This window comes from Cetorhinus maximus, chromosome 6 (assembly GCF_964194155.1).
Source record: "Cetorhinus maximus chromosome 6, sCetMax3.hap1.1, whole genome shotgun sequence".
In the NCBI taxonomy this organism is placed as follows: domain Eukaryota; kingdom Metazoa; phylum Chordata; class Chondrichthyes; order Lamniformes; family Cetorhinidae; genus Cetorhinus; species Cetorhinus maximus.
Window position 1 is genome coordinate 27,765,331 of NC_135884.1, and position 12,450 is coordinate 27,777,780.

The window sequence follows — 12,450 nt, forward strand, 5'->3', positions numbered from 1 at the left end:
TTTGCACTAATTTCTGGTATCACTAGTCTACCTTCAACATCTTACATGTAAATACTGAAAACACTGATAGCTAAAGACAGAAAATATTTTCCTAATCCTAAAGCAGTTGTAACTTGTACAATGTGGAAATCTGTGTGGAAACCAAATATATGAAGTCTTACCTAATGTCAGTGACATCAAATTTATAAGATTTCCTATGATCACTGATTCCAGTAAAATCACAAACATGCTCTGAAAAAATGCTTTCATGACTTTTCTAGAAGTAGCAGTCAGATTCAATCTTCTTACTAGGCTTATGATGGTACGTGCTCTTCATCAGCACTCCTTTGTTCACTGAGAGTGCATACCAGGAATCCATACACGTGCCACCATGATTTTCTGCTCCCAACCCCCACCTCTACATTTAATGAGCAGAAAAAACAGGGTTTATGCATCTGGATTCTCAAATGTGCTCCATGTGCACAAAGCTGTGTTCTGGCTGCACTGAAGATGAACATTTACCCCAATGTCAGCAACATGCTAACCCAAAAATGGTGAATTGCACATTCCATACTTTTTCTGTCATCTTTGGGGGAAGGGTTAAATGGTTACAGGGTAACTTCAACATCAGTGAAAACAAATTGGCACTATGTCAAATGTCTTTTTTCAATCATATTTTGATTGTTTTAGTGAAGATTTTGAGAAATTATGGTGCTATTTATGCATCAAATTACAAGTTAACAAAACAGACTTGTTGTAATTCCAAGAACACTATAAAGTTGATAGTTCTTGGAATTACAACAAATGTGTTTTGTTAACTTGTAAGTTGATGCATGAATAGCACCGTTTTTCTCAAAATCTTCACAATGCAACACTAGAAAGTCAAGTGTGTTCCATTATTTTATAACTCATCTTTTAAAATTGCTGACAAATTAACATTGTTGACCTTCTATGAATAAAGGAATGGTGCAGCCCATCAACAGTACAACCTGGGCCTCAAACACAATTTTCTGTATTTCGGACTCAGTTATAATATCAGGTGAAGAGCTGATTTGAGAACAGCTGCATTTCCATAGAGAGGAAATGTCTCAGCAGATTACTGTCACAAAAGCATATAATATAAGAAAAATGAAGTATGGACTTAAAGGCTTAAAGACAAACAAAGCAATTCTATAAAGGAGGGTGGAAAAAAGGGAAGCATGTTTTAAATACTGAAAAAAATGCATTTTCAGTAGATTAATTATCTATTTCCTCATGACCTAACAATGAAATTACAAAATAAATAACTATCATGGGTGTATTACTTTAACTTAGAATTTGCCAGTGCTGCAAAACAAACAGAACTAGATGCAAAATAATAGTCAGTATGTCATTTGTAATTTATGTCTCACTGACAACACTTATCCTTATCCAAATATAGAGATCTTAAAGTTCAAAATATTTCAGTCGTATAAATATTATCTGTAAACTGGTGTTTGTGATGATTTGACTGAGTCAGGCAACCTTTTGTCCATATCATTCACATGTTGCCTAGAGATTACCTTGATTGAGAGCAGGCCTTTGTTTACTGGTTCAGCAATCTGCAAGTGAAGTTTTAACTTAAACTATGAGCTGGATGCTGCAATCAACAGCAAAGCAATGGCGCTCACTGCTGATGTCAAAGAGAGCTACCCACCATATTAAATTGGCTCTGGTAGATACTGGGGCTTGAACGGCTTTTGTATTGGCACTAAGTTTGAATTCCAAAGGACTGATGTCTATGTGATTAGTCCTTGAGTTTATACAAGTAAATCCAACTGTCTTATCCCAGCAGCAAAACCATTGATCCAGGAGAAACTGGATGATGTGGCCTGTTTGATTCAGTAATATAAATTATAAGAGCAGACTCACAGATGTTGATCTCCGAGATTCTGAATTAAACAAATGCCAGTGCAAAAGTGGCTTTTGAGAAACTGTACTGAGATACCACTGGTAACAGATTTCTATAGTTTAGCACATTCCTTAACAACTTATTTTCAGCAAATATTGCTAACCCTGACATTCTCCATATTCCTAACAATGCTACTTTTAAATTGGATCCAGGGAGACAAATAAGGACAAGAAAGAAAGTATTTGCAGTTGTACAGTCCTATTTTTATCCTCAAGATGTTGTAAAGTGCTTCAGAGCCAATGAAGTGCTTTTGAAATGCTGTCATTGTTGTAATGAATGCATCGTTACAGCCAATTTATGCACAGCAATGTCCCATAAACAGCAATGAGATAAATGACAAGATAATCTGTTTTTGTGATGCTGGTTGTGGGATAAATGTTGGCAGAGACATTGGAAGAACTCTCTCACTCTTCTTATAATAGTACTATTTCATCTTTTGCATTCATCTGAAGAGCAGGTGGGAGCTTAGTTCAATGTTTTAACCAAAATATTGCACCTCTAACAGTATAACATTCCCTCAGTACTGCGATGAAGTATTAGCTTGGATTATGTGCTCAAATCTCTGGGATAGAGTTGAAAACCCATGATCTCCCCACTCAATGGCAGGAGTGATACCATGCTGCCACTCTCAGAATTAAGACAATTTTCCAAGAGTGCATAATAGCTAGAATGAGATACAAAGCTGCACCCTGCTGGTTTTCAAAATACACTGGCATGCCATTCACTTATAAATAATGCACAAACTTTAAATCAATGAAACAATTTGTTCTTCATGTTTTTATTATTTTAGATTATTGTAGCTGTTCTGTATTTGAATAGTTGACTTCTAAAGTTTTGCAATGTAAATTAACGACCATAAATCATTTCATGAAATATTCAGTAATATTGAGCATTTCTTAAGCAAAATAGCTGTGTAATTTCAATTGTTTGAACAGTATGTTGAAGTGGTAATGTACTATTTACAGCCAGATATGAGATGCTGTTTGATATTCTTACAGTGCTCGTTTCAAAACGACCCAAAATCAGCTTTAGTAAAACTCTAAAAGCTTTCTGAGTTAGTTAGGTGACAGATTAGTGTCATGGAATTAATAGGCAATGTGGTCGTCAGGAATTATACCTTCTATTTTTGAACAAGGCTTGAATTCTGTGGGGAGAAAGTCATCTGCGTGATTAGTAAAAGTGTTATACAGTATTTGGACTAACTAAGCGGATATATTTATATAGGGAAGTGTAACGTTGTGGATTCTATTTCAGAAATATACAAAAAGCATGTCTACATTGCAATAATGAGGGATCCATTACACTTCCACTTTTGCAACACTGCATATCAGTTTCCACTGAAGAAAGACGGGAAATCAGTGAGGTCAGGTGGTACCTGACACTAGAAAGGAGTGGTGTGAATCCTTTGGAGGATCCTATATCACACTTATTCAGTTTGATGCTGCATGAATTATTATTCCAATGGGACCTTCAAGGTCCTTAGAGATCCATTAGATCCCCACGATAATAAAAGAAAATTAAGCAGAGCTACCTACCGTGCATTATTAGCTACCGTTCAACAGTTGTCTCCGAAAATAGTATGATCCAGCATCAGGTAATTAGTTACGAGGAAGGATAGCAATGCAAATCTGATTGGACTTTCTGATTAAACTCTATCGAATTTATAGCGTTAGAATGCATGCGGTTATTTTCTTTCGAAACTAGTGAAGGCGGTTAAAAAATCGGAAGCATTGGGAATTTGAGGACATTATGAGGCTTTGCTTACTTCCTACCCTTTTAACATTATTGGGAGATTTTTCACCAAAATGTTGAAGATCCCTTGAAGTCCATGGGCTAATATGTTGGCTGTGTCTATTATTATTAGTCAGCTATATACTGCCCAAGAATGAAGACCTGTCCAGTTTTGTGTGATCAGATTCAGTCCATTTATATAAAACTGTTTACAAGGATTGCACCATCCTCGCGTCACAGGTTTCTATTTGATAAACACGACCACAGCAGTAGAGGTTCAAGAGTCTAGAAAAGTTACTGGATTGGATAGTAAACTGGACCTAAACGTGATTTATCTTAAGTCAAAACTGATCCCTCATGTAAATGTTCAATTGTGACGCAGTCACTGATTAACTGGTAACTCCAGAAAGTAAATATAAATTTCTAGAATCTGAATGATCTTCTACATACTTTAGATTCTGTTCTATATTTCCTGTGCTAGAAGACATCCCAGGGTTCCAGCATCTCGGTTACAGGATTGCTCCCATCTTCTGGCTCTAAAATATTAACGACAGGAAAAACGTATTAGATTTCAATTTGGATGCGTTAATTTCTAAACTGTACACCATAAATAAAAAGCGGAGAGGCAACTATTTTGCTGAAATCAACTTCCAACATTGTTTTAGGAAACTTGCGGCGTTACCTGACGATGGTCAAAATTACCCTGAATTGTACATATCATTATTGAAATGCGTGCAATCGTTTAAAGGACACAATAAAGACAAACATTTTATGACTCTGGCAAGACACACAGCAATGATTTCCCTTTGAGACCACAGCTTCTGCAGGTTTCCAACTCAAACGCGCTTTTGAATCTGAAAATGTCAAACGTTAAGAATCAGGACGTGCGCTGCATATTTCTGTAAACTCTACTCTGGAATCTCCAGCACTGGATATGTACTGAAGACAAAGATGTTTAAATCAAATGGTTAATGTTAATATGATATATTAATAAATGAAATATTTTCCAGAAGTGTAAAAATACACGAGTCACTCGTGAATCTTCAAACCCGTCTCAATAACAATAGGCTTTTCCAAAAGTGTTCAAGAACATGAATCATTATTAGAAGGTTGTACAAGAGTTACCAGCTGATCATTTAAGCAAAATAATGAAACATAGTTTGAGTCTAGAGAGCAATTGACTGACCAGCTAAACATTGGACAGCAATAATAAACCTTGCAAGGGTGATTCGACATTGAAACCCGAAAGGCTATCAACGAAGCAAACAGTCGGTGCCACTGCAATGAATGGCCTTTTACAACGGCAGCACAAATGGAATGAACCCGTTATATTCTGTGTACCTTATATCAACTCTATCTTGTAACATAAATTTTTGGGCTGTTACTCAGAACATTTTTGTTTACATAATGTATTCACCTACTTCAATCATCAAGTACCATTTTATTTGCTATATGGATTTTTTTCCTCTCTATTTACCATGAGCCCGCAACCACCTGTAGCATCGCAGCGCTTCATTTAGTATTTCCAGTATCGGTAACTCTTGCAATAGTTAAGGAATTTCGCATGGACAATAGACAGAGCATTTACCCAAAGTTGGTATTTGAGTGTAAAACAGGCGCTCTGAGCATTTGCCAGCAGTGTACAGGTTGCTTTGTTCTTTCGTTGGACAAAAGCTGCATCAATTCATCCAGTTTCATACATCCTAAGAGACAAATGCATTGAGTACCGAAAGACGTTATGTTCCTCATCAGTATGCGACCATAATAAATTGCGTTTGAACTCCAATTTTAGACGGAACCTAACAATATTCTTAGCAGTAAATAGGAACAAGAAGTGCTAAGTATTTTGAAAATATTTTATGTTCATTCAGTGACGTATTTATTTAAGTTGATGGATTCTCTTGCAGTCATTCCAAATGAATAGAATGGATTGCCTAAAGTTAGCTCTTCAGATTACTTTCTGTTCGCATTTTTAGTTACAATGGGAGAATTATGCGCAAAATTGTAGTCTCTGGTATATTACAGATTATTTGCATCAAAAAGGTTCTGAATAGTTCAGTGTATTTAGAGAATTGTACCGTTGTGATATTCGAAATACAGATATATAACAAAGAATATATCTTATAGTTGAATAGAGAGTTTCAGTGATTAAAAAATTCGAGATTTTCCGGGGGAACAATGGAGATAAAAATACAGAAGCTAATACAAAAATTATCTTAAACTTGTTCAGTTTCCATTCGTTCCAAACCTAAAAGAAAGATGCTCAGAACAGAGATGCTCTTCATTTTAATGTTCGTATTAACCGAAGGTCAGGTGCAGGTCGATTGGAGGAAAGTGTAGTCTCGGAGACTTTTGCCTGGAATGTTGGTTTCCAGAATATATCAAATCCTTAGCAAATGGTTCACTCACAAAATACTAACTGAATTCCTCTACTAGTAGCCACCTACCAACTTAAAGGTTAGTAACTTTGCATTGTTAAATGTTCTATAGAAACTAACATTTCTTGTGAAATTCAGCTTTCTAAAATTATTTGAACGCGGGTTAGAAGCCAAGGTTATTAAGGTTTAAAAAAGTTAAGCAGTTAATCATAAGTTTTATTGGCCATGAGAAGTAATTGCTATTCATAAATAATCTTCGTTTTCAAAAAGGCTCCTTCAGTAAAGCCTTCGATAATTCACACATGTTTGATTGTGTGAAATGTACTATTACGTAAAAGTTCAAAAAAGTCTTTATGTCCCACATTTTCTGCCGGTACCCATTCCGAGCTCTCATTTAGCTTTTTTTTTCACTAATTGTGCAGTCGAAAATCAAGCAGCAGTTTCTGTCATCGGCTGTAGCATAAGTAAATGTGTTTCGTTATAAAATAGATCCTGTGCTCAAAACAAAATTTGCCGTTTAAAACGAAGCGGCGTCATTTCACAGTGAATTGAGGGAAACAAATAAAGCAAACACAGCGTTTATTACATGTTTTAACATTTCCAGTCTCTATGAAAATCACCTAAATAAAATTACTAGATATTCGTGATGAAGATATTGGCATCAACTTTCATGAAAAGGCATTTCAAAAATTAATTACGTATTGAGCAATTGTATAATTTAGATGGCCATTAAACCAATAGTTAGTGGTAAAAATACAAGTACCTAATAAGCACCTAAAGGTAAATGGAGAGAACAAATCGAGCTGGTTTTTAAAAGTCCTTCCATCGGGTTAAAGAAACACAAAGTGAACAAGGACATTAGGTAAAAGGTCAATAAAAAGCTCACCTACAGCAGACGTATGGTAATTTTAGAGTAATTGTTATTGGGCTGTACCTGTGTTGTACCACAGTAACTTGATATAACTTAGAAGCACTTGAATGTATCTAGCAGCTCCCAGTTGTTTTTGAATGATCTCTCACATGTGTTTCAACGAATAATCTAAATATATTTAAATAAAGTTTGCATCGTCGGAAATGTCCGCAAATGAAACTCCATTGTCAGTCCCTAAGGATAACTACAGTTTAAGACTAATTGTCTGCAGGTCACAAAACGCAGTCCATTTACAAGACGACCAATAGGCAATTCATCTGCAAATTAGAATGAGTATTCTGTGCTAGGTTTTAATATTAATTAGTAGAAAATGCAAGTAATATTTTCTGCTTAGATAAATAATATTGTTTTACATGTGTGTAAGTATCTGATGTCCGATATCAAAGAATGAAAGACCCAAATTCATCACATACTAAAGGCATTAGAGGCGCAACAGGTATCTCTAATCTTTGGGGTGGAAAATCGGAATGTCTTCTTAGCTAGGATGGGGGAGCGATAGGAATCGAGATTATATTGTAAACTCATCCAGGTGGGACAAAAAATCGTGCTTGAGAAACATGGGATTCAAATAGTGGAAAATATAGCATGTGAACCATGTGCGAATGCTGCGTATGGGGGGAGGGGAGTGGGGGAGAGGGGGGGTTGTGTGTGTGTGGTTGGGGCGGTGGGGGGGGGGTGGAGTGGTGTCATGATATGAGGGACAGCTGAACAATACCGTACACCGAAGATCCACTGCCAACAATATAGTTTCCAGCTTTTTTGAAAGAAACGTTACTAGGAATGGGTTATTTGTCAAGTATTCCGTATGTTAGCCATAAAATTCTTTCAGCACCGGCGAATTCCTGATGTTTTTATATGAAACTCCGCTGCTTGTTTTTTAACCTATAGAATGATAGCTAGTGGTGCCCATATCTGGATTTTGCCCCGGATCTAAATAGTAATTTTATTTGCGATAGAAAGCAGGAAGGTAAATGCAGATAAGTATCAGGACTCCACAGATATTGACAGTTCAGCAGATTCGACGATGCCCGAATTTTCACTATATCCCAGACTATTTTCAGTTTACACTGATAGGGTCGAGCCTTGTTTTGATTTTCTGGCAGCGGTGAAATGTTATATTGAAAATAGTATTGCAGTAACATAATCGATCTGAAGTAAAATGGTTGAATCAAATTACTGTTTACGAAACGAAACGATACTTAACATTGCGAAATTGCCTTTGAGGGAAATCAGTGCAAGCTTTCTGGGCAATTGGAAATAGTTAACTTTCGATAACAAAACATTAATAAAAGAATACGTTTCTTTGAGTCTTATGCCGGAATATTATGTGTTAAGATCCACTCAATTGACCGTGTTATTTTCTACTGTTTACACTGGTTGATGACAGGCGCAAGTTACATCTGCACAAACACATTTAGCTGTCTATCTGAATTAAAATTTCAAAAAATTAAAAAGGTGTACTCCAAGTGTCAATCAGAACCAAATTGTAATAGTCCCAAGTGAACTATTTGTGTCACACCAGATACACTGATATCATGTGATGGACTTCACTTTATATTTGGAAAATGTTTTTTGATACTTTACTCTGTCACATAGGGAACAAGCATGGGCAACCATAGGACTTAGAAATGTCTAGAATATCGAAGTTTCATTTAAAAATTGATTAAGAGGGCCCTCTTAGCAAAAGTATTTTAAACACGTCGCCGTGTTTATTTTTTTAATGTTATTAACCAATGAGTGTATTCGAATTTCTTAGTAAGTAAGATGCATATACTATACAGAGCCAAGTTTTAACGGGGCCTTCAATTACTTGCCATACATTTGTGTGACCATGTAAATCTCTGAATTAATATTAGTAGATTCATCCTATAGAAATTTTCCGCCCACTTAGCAATACAAAGGGAATCCGGAAATATAAAGCTTCGCGTTTTTTTTTCTCACACTTATAATGTGGTTATCAAAATTATAATAGCACTTAAACTTATTTTCCCCATTACGTCACGCAATCGTTATTATTCAACACCGGGCTGGTATTCCTAATTTTACAAAAGAAAGCAGTATCCATTTCCTCATTAAATCAATCCAGCCTTCTCAATAATAATCGATTTTAAAACAGTGTATTTTTTTCAACGGCTGCGGTTACCCTTTGATATTGCATGGGTGCAAAGTAGCTTCTTGGGCTCTATTGCCATTTCACGTAAGTGACACTGCCGTGTACAAGTGGTTGTGTAACTCCGAAATCAGGTTGGCGACCTGCCTCCCTAGCACACCAAAGCCAGGAATATAGACGATGTAAATCAATCAGCTATTTCTAAAAGGAGGTTGTGATTATGTGGTCGAAATTGGAATGCCAGTGGGAAGGATCAATCATGATGTGGATGATTAATGGATTGCGGAACACCAAGGTGCTAACTTTAACGGAGGAAAAATCACAACTTTGGCTTTTTGAACGTTTTGCCTGTGTTTAAATTTCCTACCTTAGGAAATCCAATTAAGAGGCCACATGGCGCACATCTCATTGAAGGCAAAGGGTTCCATAAGTCGAATGGCCTTTTGCTATTCTATAGTTCCTTATAATTTTATCTCTGCCAGGCAATTCCATCCTCTAATGGTGCCCTTATACTCCAGCTACTGGTCTCAAACCACCATCAGCAGTATAAGCTCCAGCCAGACTACATCCTGTTTACAGCTCCTAGTTCCTGTCTGACTGGAACTCCATTTCTCCTACCAAGAAAATTGTGCCTGCATGGCTCTGTGCATTCACACCGTTCCCCTCCCTCCCAGCAGCTCATATGTGTCTAAACATTTTAAATATACCCGCAGTTCATTTAAAATTGTCAAAGCAGGTACCTTGGGAAAAAAGCCACTTGAGTAACAGTGCATTCACAAACCATATCTAGCATTGCTAAGAAGGCATTCCCTTCGGTTGTACAATAAGCTAAAGATGATGGCAGATCAACAGCATCTCCATATCCGACTGTTAAACTCTAGCACCTGTTGACTTCAGTTGCATTACTGCAGAACTCAAACCACAGTATAAACATCCCAGCGCCAAATAGTTTCTTTAGTGTCAAAAATGAAACCCCAATTGAGGATGAAGTTCAAACTATTCTGGGCTATAGCTATTAATCGCCATAAACAATAAAAAAAACTGCTTTGTTCACATTGGTTCCGAGGTCATGACATCATAGCATCGCCACCAAAGGAATCCTCGGGCTCAGATTGGATTTGGGAAGTATTGTCTGAGTGGGACCTTCACCCCCAAAACAGCCTGGGACTCTATAGACGGACATGAGTCCTCTTTGATGTTCCAAAGTCACAAAACATTTACAGCACAGAAACCGGCCATTCGGCCCAACAGGTCCCTACCATTTTTATTCTCCACACGAGCCTCTTACCCTTCTTCAAGTTTCCTTCTAACCCTGTCAATATATCCCCATATTCCTTTCTCCCTTATGCATTTATCTAGCTCCCCTTTAAATGCATCCTGAACTAGCCTTTGTGATACCGAATTCCACATTCTCATCACTCTCTGGGGAAGGAAATTTCTCCTGAATTCCCCATTGAATGTATTAGTGACTTTCTTATATTTGCGGCCCCTGGTTCGGGTCTGGACCATAAATGGAAATATCTCCTTCACTTCGACCCTATCAAACCCTTTCATGATCTTGAAGACCATCCCTCAGTCTTCCCTTTTCTAAAGAGAAGATCTTCAATCTTCCTGGATAAGCATATTGATTCAGTTCTGGTATCATTGTATGTGATTTCAAACTAAAGTCAGGGTCTACTTCTGCTTTTGGCAGGGGTCAGATCTGCTCATTGTGGATCTATACTACAACTTGGTCATTCCTCTGGGACATACATTTCCAGCGTAAATACACTCTTAGACTTCGCACAAGGTGTAGTTTCGTGTTCCGCCTGTCGAAGTGATGCGGGAATAGACGAGGAACTTTCCCAAAGTTTTCATGCGAGGAAAGAGAGCAAAAATTATCAGCACTCTCCGAATATTAAAGCGTCTCCTCACGATGAGCAGAGGTTTACGTATACATACAAGAAGATCTCCTTTGTGGCTGGAGACGGTGCAAGGTGCAGCTGGCAGTGTTACTGGATCCTGCCTGCCGTCTGAATATCGCACTATAAAGGCGCAAGTTTGAGACGGGCAGCTGTAGTGTCTCTGCAGCCACAAATATTTGTGTGATAGGACTTCCATTAGAATGGTGGAAACTTTTACAGTCCCACAGAAACAACAGTTTCATTTGATGCATCCGCAGTATTTTGCTTTTAGCTTAGAGTTTCATTTAATAGTGTGTTAATCATTCGGTTTTATATTTCTTCAAATAACTGAATCTTTCCCATCACTTCCTGGTGTGCGCTCAAAAGCGCTAAATCGTTTACATTTTGCAGATTTGGAGTTTCCACGAACGTAGAAACAATTTAGAATAATGCTGATCCGAACAGTTATAATACAAAAGCTGGATTTTAAAAAATTAAATTGCTCATTAACAGCAGAGTCGGAATTTCCCTCTGTAGTATTACTTTAGTTGTCTGTTCTACGTTTAACTTGGCACGTTTTTGAACTGCCAATAACAATCATGTGACAAGGGAATCACTCTGTGTATTCCTATTAAAAGGGACGTGTAAGACCATGAGTAACTTTGCAACTTTGCTTTCTCTGTCGTTTCCCCGCTGATTTCCTCCCACTATCCTCCCTCTCCTGAAGGCGGCGATCTTCAGTCCTGTTGTATCTTTTTCTAAAGAACAAGAACTTGTATTTATAGAGTAATAAATGCATATATTTACATAGAAATAAATCATTCTTATCCATCACGATTTGCACAGCCTTTATGCCCCTTTCCATGTGGCATGAATTTAATCACCTGCAACGTTCATTGGTTACTTTTCGGCTGTAATTTCCTACCGAGCCGCTTAGAGAAAGTAAATGGGAAAACAGTTAAGAAGTCAGTTTCCACGTGTTAATGCAGTATGGTTGTAAATTTTGCAAAATTGTGTTTTCTATGACTAGATAGAGACTATATATGGCTACATAATATAGATAGATACTATAAAAATCATCTTCTCAATAACGTGATTTAGCCGATATAATAAAACTCAGAAGTGTGCAGTCCAGTAATTATTGAGATATATCTGAAAAACAGTTATCGTAATTTTTTTGGACAATTTAAATGCTGTTCGCGCACATTTTTCTTTTAAGCAGTCAACACTATTCCGTTATTGATTATTGGTAAGGAAATTTTATTGTTGGTGAGCTTTGCTGAGCTTCAGGAATATCAAACGCCGTTAGAATGTTAAAGTGGAAGTTACATTGACTAATTGACCCATGCTGATGCCCTTGAGCCATGGTTTTTCCCTGGATATACCGTCGAGCTTCCCAATGCGGGTCACTTCCAATTACAAACATATGTTATGCAGGTATGCCACTGCTGCAATGGGCATATTGGCTACCCACCCACATAGTGTGCCAACATAACATTACAACTTGA